This window comes from Tenrec ecaudatus, chromosome 4 (assembly GCF_050624435.1).
Source record: "Tenrec ecaudatus isolate mTenEca1 chromosome 4, mTenEca1.hap1, whole genome shotgun sequence".
NCBI classification, from domain to species: Eukaryota; Metazoa; Chordata; class Mammalia; order Afrosoricida; family Tenrecidae; genus Tenrec; species Tenrec ecaudatus.
The window spans coordinates 190,789,845-190,801,053 of NC_134533.1; the positions used below are offsets into that span (position 1 = coordinate 190,789,845).

The following is an 11,209-nucleotide window of genomic DNA, read 5'->3' on the forward strand; positions in this document are numbered from 1 at the left end:
AAAAATGAGAATTAATGTAAACATATAGCCATAAAGGGATATTTAAAAGAATTAAGATACATCTACCATAGTAACCACTTGGGGCCCAGACAAAAAATCACAAATAATGTTTAAAAGCATTGCATCAATGTAGTTGAAAATAAACTACATGCTTATACGATAATATTAATAGCAAAGTGTGGGTACATATCTGTATATATACTATGGTATAATAGAACATGTCTTCTGAGTTACACCAAAAACCAAAATCTGTGTGGACTCATAAGCACAGGATAGAAGCACCCCTGTGAATTTCTGAGTCTGACTCTTTAAGGAATGGAAAGCTTCATGTTTCCCTCAAAGAGGCTGGCCGTTTCAAGCTCCAGACTTTACAGTCAGCAGTCCCATGCATTAACTACGACACTGGTGGAGCCCCTCTCTCTGGTTTACAATGTTTCATTTACTTTCTCTCTATTTCTGAAGACTTTTGTTTAATGGAGCACAGCACTTTTAAAACAGAAAATTAAAATTTTTTATTGACATGCAATAACTCCATACTTGCAGAATATGGCACATTTCTTAAAGACCTATTTGTTGTGGTACCATAGAAAGAAGAAGACGTGTGCAGATATTAGGTAAATCATCTAGCAACACTGTTCTTAAGTCATGAAAAATTAAAAATCTAAATCTCCAGATAAAATTTTTCATACTTCACTTTTATTTTACAGCCTGATTATCCACCTATTAAAGATCATTGTGTATTAATTTCATAATACATGCATATCAAAATTTCTCTCTTCAATTTAGAACAGATGTCATAGAATATTGCGATGTGAACATCTAGCTGGTCCTAAAGGTCACTGTATTCAAATAAAAGCTCTGGTATCAAAGCTAACCTGACATTTGTACATGGAAAGGGGGACGGGGATCTTTTGGGTTATTCTTTGATACCAAATAGCAGACCTTGCATTGTTGTGAGAATATTGGGTCACAACTGGACTGTCTTGGCCTCATGAGTATTGGCTTGTCCACTAGGTTATTCCCAGCGTTGTGGCTGGCGTCACTGTGCCCCATTTATCAGGGGTCGTGGTAAATGCCTACTTTTATAAAGACTCCACCACCCATGGGCAGGGTAGATGATAGGATACTGAGCTGAGTTTCTAGCCCAGTTCTTCCCAAATATTTGGATGATGCCCCTCTATAATTTTGTTTAAATGAGCATGTCTTTCCCGTATTTTTATACATATCCTACTATCACTACTTCATACCCTAAGGCACTACCTTTGGTAAAGTTCATTGCTAACAGTCAAGGATGAAAAACTGTTATTAAAATGCTCCTCCTCATTCTTTTGTTTTTTTAAATTCTCCTCTTTGACCTTTGCCTCTTGTCCTCCTCCAAGCATACTCTCTTGCCTTCATCATCTTTTGTGAACTTCCCTATTATTATTGCCTTCCTCTTCACCTAATTTAATCTGTGTCTACCTTCTGGAGAGTGCTTTGCCCTCCCTTCCCATTTCATTCATGGTAACCATCAAAGAACATTGCTTTTTGTATGTAAACCTTTTCTAGACCTTTTATAATAGTAGTCTCCTACCACTCTTATATACCATTCAAACACCAGCAAACCCAGGAAGAAATACTCACAATCATTAGCCATAAAATTCACTGCCGTTAAAATGATTTTGACTCATAGCGACCCACTAGAAAACTACAAGTCAAAACCACACTGAGATATCATCTCAGGCCAGGATTCATACCAAATTTAAAAGACAAAACAAACAGAAAACAACCAAAGCTGAGGAGGGTGTGGAGAGCCCGAAGCATCACCCACTGCTGTGGGACGGCAAATAGGTACACCCACCGGCACTTCCTTAAAAGGTTACACATAGAAATACTATACAGGCTAGCAATCCCCTACCAGGTATGTACACAGACAGACAGATAGAGAAATGAGTCATGGCATGTGACACAAATAGAAAAATGCAGATCCATGTTCATCACAGCACTAGTCGCGAAAGCAAACACGTGAAAACGAACTAAAATCCCATTCATGGAAGAATATGTAAGAAAACTATGGAACATGCACACATGGACTAGTACTCGGTATTAAAGAATAATAGCATGGATGAACCTGGAGGATAGTGTGTCCAGTGAAATACGCCAATCACAAAAGGAAAATATTTATTTGGTTTTTGACATTTTGTCTGACACAATCAGATCATTACGGTTTTTCTCTCTTTGTGGCTGAAGACATCACATAAGTGATCTCTTTATAATTTATATATTTTAATTATTAGCACTCTCTTCACATCACATTTTTGGTGGAAGAATCTTTAAAGATGCTTTTCTATTATTGAAGATTAATTTAGTTAATAACATCATGCATTACAACACCTACCACATGACAGGTGAACAGCATGCTTTACAAAACACTGACAATAAATGGAATACAAACACCATTTGCACCCCCCGTGGTTTTGAACTCAGACTTATTCAGGAAATCTGAGGTAGTAGTTCAAGTCCTTTAGCTGCAACTTCAGAGAAATCCTGAAACATTTCTGGATTGACACAGAAGTGTAGCCAGCAACAGCCCTCCTCAGAGAGGTGATGAAGCACATCATCCCCTTTCACCTTTGACCTTCTCGTTTCCAACAGTTAGTTTCCAAGTTCTTCGTGTTTAGCTCCATCAAGGCATGAACACACATAGGAGGTCTTTAGGGGGCAAACCAGGAATGAGGTGCATCACACACTTCCATATCCCATTGGTCAGAGCTCATATAGCCGCAGCCAATCATAATAATCTACATAATGCAGACAACCCTTTGTCACAAGAAACACCTGTAGAAGATCTAGCCACTTGCTGTCATGTAGAAACTAAATGGTGTCACAAATAACACTGGGGTGTTAAATATCAGTCAAGCTTAATTTACTTCTTTTAAAATAATCATACCCATAAAGAGTTTGTTCTCAATTAAGGACCATATTGCAAGGCATATATAGACCACTAAGTATCACTGAAATCTACAGAACTTTATAACAGTTCAATAAGAAAGTCACAAATGACCCAATTAAGAAGTGGGAAAAAGACACAAAGACAGCTCACCAAAAATGAAATACAAATGGCTAATGAGCATATTGGGGGGAGTGGGGGGTAAGCTCACAACCACTAGGCATCCAGAAGATGCAAATTAAAACCACAATGAGATACTACCTTGTGTCCACAGTGCTAGCCCAATTTAATAATTTTAAAAATGCTGGAAAAGTTGTGGAGAGAATGGAACTCATATACATGTTTGGTGAATTTGTAAATATATAAACCACTATGGAAAGTGATATGATAATATTTAAAGTAACTGGGAATTAAAATCTCATATGATCCATCAATAACATAGGCATATACCCCAGAAGAAATAAGAAATAAAACACGAGTGATTCTAGGTTCCCTGTTAGACATTTTTTTAGTTTCTACACAACCCTCAGTGAACCATGCCATGGATTAAGCATTATTATGACCTTGAACTCTGACTTTATGGGGAACAAGACAACTCCCATGAGCCACACCAAAAGATCTGGGTGTGCAAACCCCACTGAACAAATGGAGCCTTACCTCAAAATTAGCTGTATCCCTTGAACTTCAGACCAGAAATCCCCGATGAGAAAAGAAACAAGAAATGGCCACCCAAGACTGTGGAATTGGCAATAATTAGACCATGATTAGAAACCCTGGCTTTGTTGACATCTAATAAGAGTGATCCCTGAACCACCATATATTGGGAATCTTAATGCCCTCCTTCCATTAATATGACATATTTAATCTAATAGGCAAGGATCTCCCCTTGTAATGAATGTTATTGGAAATTTCCCTTTTTAGCACCAACCCACAGACTCAATGTAAACAGAGCTCAATCACTTAAGAATTCAATCTGTCAAAGCAAGATATTATGGATTGTAGTTTGAAGCTGAACTATACTAAAACAACTTCCTTTTCTCAAATTCTATGCTATTGGATATACATTATTAATGCTATCAAAGGAATCATCTTATACTCCAGGAGGATGATTGATAATGTGTTTGTTTCGTTGTCATAATAAAATGATTATAAGACCACTAAAGTAAACCAGAGTCACATATAACTGTGGTCAAGCTAATGGATTCTGGGATACCATGTAAGTCTAGCTCCAATGCAAGAACGCTTAGCTCCTATGACAAGGCCCTGCTTAATATTGGCCTTCATGAAGTGACCACTAAAAATATGGATGCTACAACCCAGAGTGGGGAAGAAAGCAAATGGTTCCCAGCTATCAACTGGAAGGGTCTGGAGTTTAAAGACTTGTACTGTAAGTGAGGCGTCAAGTAAATCCATATGGAAGAAGCACACCAAACCTGTTTGATCCAAAGATGGCAAATACTAAAATCCAAATGTAATGAAAAGAAAGGTATCTGAGCTTAAATGGCAAACAGCCAATTGGTAGAAGGCTGGGTATGACAATAGGAGCGTTAGTGGTGTAGCAGTTACCCATTGGGCTGCAGTCCACATGGTCAACAGTTCAAAACCACCAGCAGTTCCAAGGAAGACTGGCCTTTCTACTCCCAGAAATAGTTACAATGTCAGAAACGTAGAGGGGTCACTATGCATCAGCATTGCCTCAATGGGAGTAAGTTTGGTTCTGGTGTGGAGGACAGTGCGAAACCCAAATCCACCTTCAGAGTAACTAGTCGGATTAAGCCTCTGGCAGATCCCCTCAAGCCACAATCCAGGGGTGTGCCTAGAAGAATAATCAGAGACTGTTACAGTATAAGATGATACCTTGTCAGCTGACCTCCCTCTTGACCCATCCCGAATTTGTTCTAGGTTTAAACATTGCTTGCTTGTTCCACGACACATTTATTTTAACTAAATTTTTCTGTTGTGTTTCATTTTGGTTTTCTGTTGTTTCTTTTCTGTTTCTCAGTTGATGAAACAGAGGGAGCGGACGCAGAGATAACACCTGCTGCAATGGCTTATTAGGCTTTGAGTGACGAGGAGGTGAAGCGGGAGCAAATAATGAAAGTGAGAGAGTGCACAAGAACTTGCTGTGATGATAACTATTTTTAAATGACAACTGTGGAAACGTGTGATAGGTGAATTTTATATAAAAACTTGGAGGAATGAATGGAATTTGTTTTGTTTTAATGTGTCAATGCACCTTTAAGTAGAAAGATATAAATATAAAGGAAGGTGACCCTACTGTACTGCCTTCTGCTGCATTGTTGAGAGCATGAAAGCTCTTAAATACTGAGAACTTAAATGAATCCTCAGTCAGAAAACACACATCCAAACCTAGCTAGCATAAAGCATAATTGCTTAAGCTAGGGATCATAAACTGGCAAGGACCCATGGATAAGTATGAATCTGAGAGCTCTGAATTATCTACGTCATGGGCCAAAATTATGTTTGTATATATGTGAGTATGTATACATTCTTGTAGAAAAGATCACTATAAGAAGAAGCATGTTGTTATAGTTATATTTTATACTTCTCATGTCGACAAATACATGTAACTGCATAATTCAAGAATGGCATTCTGATGGGTAGACAGCATTTGGAGGTCCAAGAAGTCCATGAAGACCAATTGATACTATACTTTTTTGACTTTCAAGGAATATCCTCAGCTGCAGAGAACTTGGGTCAATAAAATAAAATTTTCTATAGGAGTGATGTACCATGTAATATGCACATATGCATACAGTCTTTAAAAAGATAAATTCAGTTTTATCTTAATATCAGTACATAACATTATTTGCAAAATTTTAAGTTGCTTTGTAATCTGGTTATGTAATCCTTTGGCTATATTTGCGAAAGCAAACAGCACTGTGTTTCGTAAACTCCTGGGACCCTATCACCCCACACTTTATAATCTTTGTGAGTTAAAAGCCCATTCTTTTTCAATGGCAGTGGTTTTTAAAGAGTCATATAAGAATTGGTTAAAAAAAAAGAATTGGTGGCAAAACATTTCCCTCTCTGAAGTTATTCTGTTCCTTCCTGATTAGTGGTATTTTGAATAAATTGCTGAAAGATTATGTTTGTGAATCAGACAGAAAGAGAGAGAGATGATTCAAAAAATCATTGAAAGGTATCATTTCTGGCATGGCAAGTCCATGATCCTGGGGTTAAAGCCCATTGTTTGTCTTCAGTCTCCGTGGGTGGCATAGACTTGCCTAAATGTCTTCAACTCAGAAACAACATAAGCCAGATTGTGGTGATCCAGGGCGCTAGAATGAGAAGGAGCTCCATTCATGCATGAGGTTACACAGCACACTATCCACTCTGCCTAAGACCCAACAGACATAAATTAGAACAGAAATATATTTGCAGGTGCTGGGAGAAGAGAATGCTCTTCAGAGGACAAACAAAACAAAACCTTCTTCATTTACTCTGCAGTAGATAGGGATGCCATATTTTAGGATTGAATTAAGTTTTTAAAAAAATGGAGGCATGGTTCTTAAAGAGGTTAGCCTTCCCCATCAAGCTTTGATGGATTGATAGTATAATACATTAGCACTGCAGAGAGAAAAAAATATGGCCTCCAGACTATCGCAACCTGAAACAATATGGAATTAAGCTGCACTGGAATAATCTATTAGGGAGATATCTAGATTAACTGAGTTTATATTTGCACGTATTTGTATCTTACATTTAAATACTGCTATTTTTTCATTTTCTAATAAATCATTTTATTGTGGTTTCTTATAGTTCTAAAAACAATCCATATATCAATTGTATCAAGCACATATGTACGTATGTTGCCATCATCATTTTCAAAACATTTTCTTGCTACCTTAGCCCTTGGTAACAGCTCCTCTTTTTTCCCTCCCACCCTCATGAGTCTTTGATAAATTATAAATTATTATTATTATCATATCTTACATTGACCGCTGTTTCCCTTCACCCATGTTTCTGTTGTTCATTCCCCTCGGGGAGAGAGGTGGGGTAGTTATACGTCAGTCATTGCGATCGGTTTCCACTTTCTCCCCTTCACCCTTCCCCTTCCCTCTACCCTCATGGTATTGCTACTCCCATTTTTGTTCCTGAGGAGTTTATCTATCCTAGATTCCGTGTGTTGAGAGCTCTTATCTGTACAGTGCACATGCTCTGGTCTAGCTGAATTTGTAAGGTAGAACTGGGGTCATGATAGTGGGGGTTGGGGGTGGGGGAAAGCATTAAAGTACTAGAGGAATGTTGTGTTTCACCAGTGCTCTCCTGCACACTGCTATTTTTTTCAATCACCTCATATGTATGTGAAAGCCAGACATGAATAAAGAAGATCTAAGATGAATTAACAACCTGCAATATGCAGATGACACACCTGGTTTGCTGAAAGTGACAAGGACTTGACGCACTTGCTGATGAAGATCAAAGATTGTGGCCTCAGTATGAATTACAACTCCATGAGAATTAAAATAAATAATAATATATCCTCACAACTGGACCAATAGGTAACATCATGATAACCAGAAAAAAGATTCACATCTTCCAGAATTTGTCTTACTTGGGTCCACAATCCATGATCATAGAAGTAGCCGTCAAAAGATCAAATGATGTCTTCAGTATATCTGTTGCACAGTACCTCTTTAAGGTGTGGAAAAGCAAAGGTGTTACTCTGAGGAATAAGTTCCACTTGACCCAAGGTTGATGTTTTCAGTGGCCACACATGCATAAGAAAGTGGTACACTGAATGAGGAAAACTGCAGAAGAGTCAATGCATTTAAACCATGAGGCTAGCAAAGGACTTTGAAAGTATTATGGACTGCCAGAACAAACAGACATAGCTTGGAAGAAGTACAACCAGAATGCTCTTTAAAATTGAGACTGGGGAGACTTCAACTCATTTATTTTGGGCATGGCAGGAAGCCCCAATCCCTGAAGAAAAACATCATAATTGGTAAAGCAGAGTACTTTTAAAAAGGTAGGAGCCTCCACGTGAGGGGAGGACAGAGAGGCTGCACCAATAGGCTCAAACGTAGCAATGATAGTGAGGATGTGGGTGGCTAGATGACACTCATTCTCTTATACATAGCATCACTGTGAGTCGGAGACAATTTGTTGGCACCTAACAACAAATCCTTTTGTGATGCTAATGAAAGGAAAATCCGATTAAACTCTGCTGTATTGATGATGTAATATTAAATTATATTTTATTCTTTTAATTAGTGTAGATGTATCTTGAGTACCTGCTCTGATCCAGGCAGCATTATGGAAGGATTTCTAATTTAACCACCATCATCTTTGATGGGAATAAAGCATGAATGCCCAATTGCACAGGCTTTTAAGCTCAATCTGTTCCAGTAACAATGAAGTCAAATTATTTCATCGCTTATAAGAACAGCAGAGAAACAGCAAAGTACCTTGCCACACCTTGAGGCCAACACCCCAAAAGAGGCAGTCAGCAGGACCTTTGCACTGCACCATCCAAAGTGTCTCCCCACAAAGCTCCACTAGTTATGCAATCACTCCACCCCTTTGGTTAAGATCACCTTTTTTCTTTCTACTTCTGAATTTTAACATTACCCCCTCTCTATAAATGTATATTCATCGTAGAATTCTAGGGTTGATGGTCCTCCTCCGATATTCACCTTCCTTTAATCCATCAGAAGCAAGTCAGGACACACTTACTTAGATTACCTCAAGAAATAATCTAGCCCAAAACATTCTGGTTCCTGGAAACTCAAGGGCCCGTTATTTACCAACACATATATTCACACAGACAAAGAACACATTGGTCAACAAGAACTAGGCAGATAAAACAAGTCAAAGTCACTCCTGCATACAAGTGGAGAAATAAGCCTCTCATCCACATTGGAAAGGTCTCCAAAAACCCTAAATATTTTTTTAAATGGCAAGAAATGAATGGTTAAACTTTTTGAAGTGCAAGCTAACTAATTCATAATATCACCATGTCTTTTTTTCTGTCCTGATTTATTTCAGGTGAGGTTGAGGTACTAATTTGCCTGACTGGGTTAATAATACCCAATCAACTTTAGATTTTAAGTATCACTTTCTAGATGAAAGGCACTAATTTTCTTTACAAACCACACGAGATGCTCAAATACCTATGAAACAGCATTTTAAAAGAAGGTTCTTCTTGAATGGTTGCAAATCTGAGTGAAATAAAGAAATAAGTTTAGTATATGTCTTAAATCAAGGATTGACACGTTTTCTTTAAAATGTCAAATAGCAAAGTGTTTAGGCTTTATAAGGAAATATAGTCTCTGCTGGAATGACTCAGGTCCACTATAACAGAACAAATGTATCTATAGAAAATAAATAAATGAGCATGGTTTTGTACTAATAAAACTTCATTTACAAATATATGCCAATAGGCAGATCACAGCTTTCAGACCCTTGTACATTATGATTTAATTAAATGTGAATGATTTTATAGAGGTTATAAATTACCATGGCTGGGGAAGTTTTATATATATATATATATATATATATATATATATATATATATGAAGAAAGCATGTCGTAAGACTAGAATATGGTAAACAAGAGCTACACGTTGGTGCTAACAAAATTCTAATTCACACCTCAGATAAATATAGCATAAAGATAGCTACTTCCCAAGTAACCTTTCCCAGAATTTTTCTGTCTCATGACTTATCATTCTCTTTTCCTTCCAAGTGGTCCAAGATTTCTTTTAGTTAGATTTTCTCAGCATCTTCATTGTTATGCACATCCATTATTTTTAGTTATTCAGCAACTGTAAGCTTTCAAAGAAAGCCTTGGCTTCTTCAATATTGCTGAATTAAGGGAAATTATAATAGCCTATTGACTGCAGTTCAGTCAATGATCCATTCATTATTCTGTCTTGAAAGCTGAGTTCGTAAAATAATGGATGTGATTATCATGAAAATCAATATAAATATTAAGTGTGAGGATGAAACTGGTGATAAGCCTAAGCAGTTAGGTTATTTTTTGCCATTACACAAATACGTGCAACCAGACTTGGGCCTTCTATTTTAACATTGACTGCTTTAGGAATCTCCAAAGGGAGATGGGAAACGGCAATAGGTAATCAAGATATTTCAACTTGATGTGGAATCAAATTTTAGCATTTCTATTGCTACGCAGTTTTATCTCATTTTTATTTTGTGTTGGTGAGTTTTATAAAATAGTTAATAAATGCCTAGCATTGCATGTTGTCAGATGTTGGGGAGTCAATCCAGACGCATTGTGACCCTCTGTGTACCAGCCTGAAGCGCTGCCTGGTCCTGCCTCATCTCACAATGTTTCCTTCGTTTGAACCCATTTTTGCGGCCACCTTTGCTTCTAAGAAGCTTTCCAATGAAACTTCTTCCGAGAAAGATCTGTTTTGTCGTCTTGGAAGTCCACCGGACTGTCATTATTCTTTGCCAGTACACCCTCGTCAAAAACGCACGGCGCGCTCGCCTCAGCAGTGCAGACACTACAACTGGAACGATGCCGAGATTCGCATGCCCCCCGTGCAAGGACGACACCCAAATTTGTGAAGCAGCCCATATTTTTAAGAAAGAAGCCAAGAAAAAAATACAGAATATGATGATGTGAAAACACTCCCCCTGCCCTTAGGGTTGATGGGCAAGGGATTTTAAACCGTCCCTGAGAAAGCATCGCTCAGTTCATGGTCTCCAAGAGCACGTCTATGCAGGGTGCAGGAAGCTTTCACTGACAGCTCAGAATGAAAATGACATTTTCTGGTGCACACAGGAGAAAAGCCCGCCCAGGGCCCAATTGAGGGCTTGGAAAGCGCTTTTCCCTGGGCTTCAATTTGCGCATGCGGAGAATCCACACTGATGAGAAACGCTCTCTGTGCCCCTATCAGGGCTGTAACCGGAAGTTCATTCAGTCAAGTAACCTGAAAGGTCACGTGTTAACGCATGCCGAGGCTAAAATGGATCGGTGATAACATGGGTGGAATGTAGTCCTCCAACAGAAGCATAAGGAGAAATGTGCCTTTGATTATTGTTTCCTATTGAGTCTATTAAAATTTTTATCTATTAAAAAAAAGCATCAATTCTTCTTCAGTATTACTTATTCAATGTCCAGCTTTCACATGCATATGAGATGATGGAAAAAACCATGGTTTCGGTCAGGTGCACCTTAGTCTTCAAAGTTACACCCTAGCTTGATAACATTCAAAAAGGTCCTGTACAGCAGATCTACCCAATTCAACGCATCATGTGATCTCTTGTCTTCTGCATTTATCTT

General features: G+C 38.1%; 1 non-coding gene across 1 annotated transcript; it reads left to right on the forward strand.

The window, feature by feature from the left end:
• Positions 1-10,403: 10,403 nt before the first annotated feature.
• LOC142447531 (U6 spliceosomal RNA) lies at positions 10,404-10,507 on the forward strand. Its single transcript, XR_012784225.1, has one exon. It is a non-coding gene; the product is annotated as a U6 spliceosomal RNA (small nuclear RNA).
• The last annotated feature ends 702 nt before the right edge of the window (positions 10,508-11,209 follow it).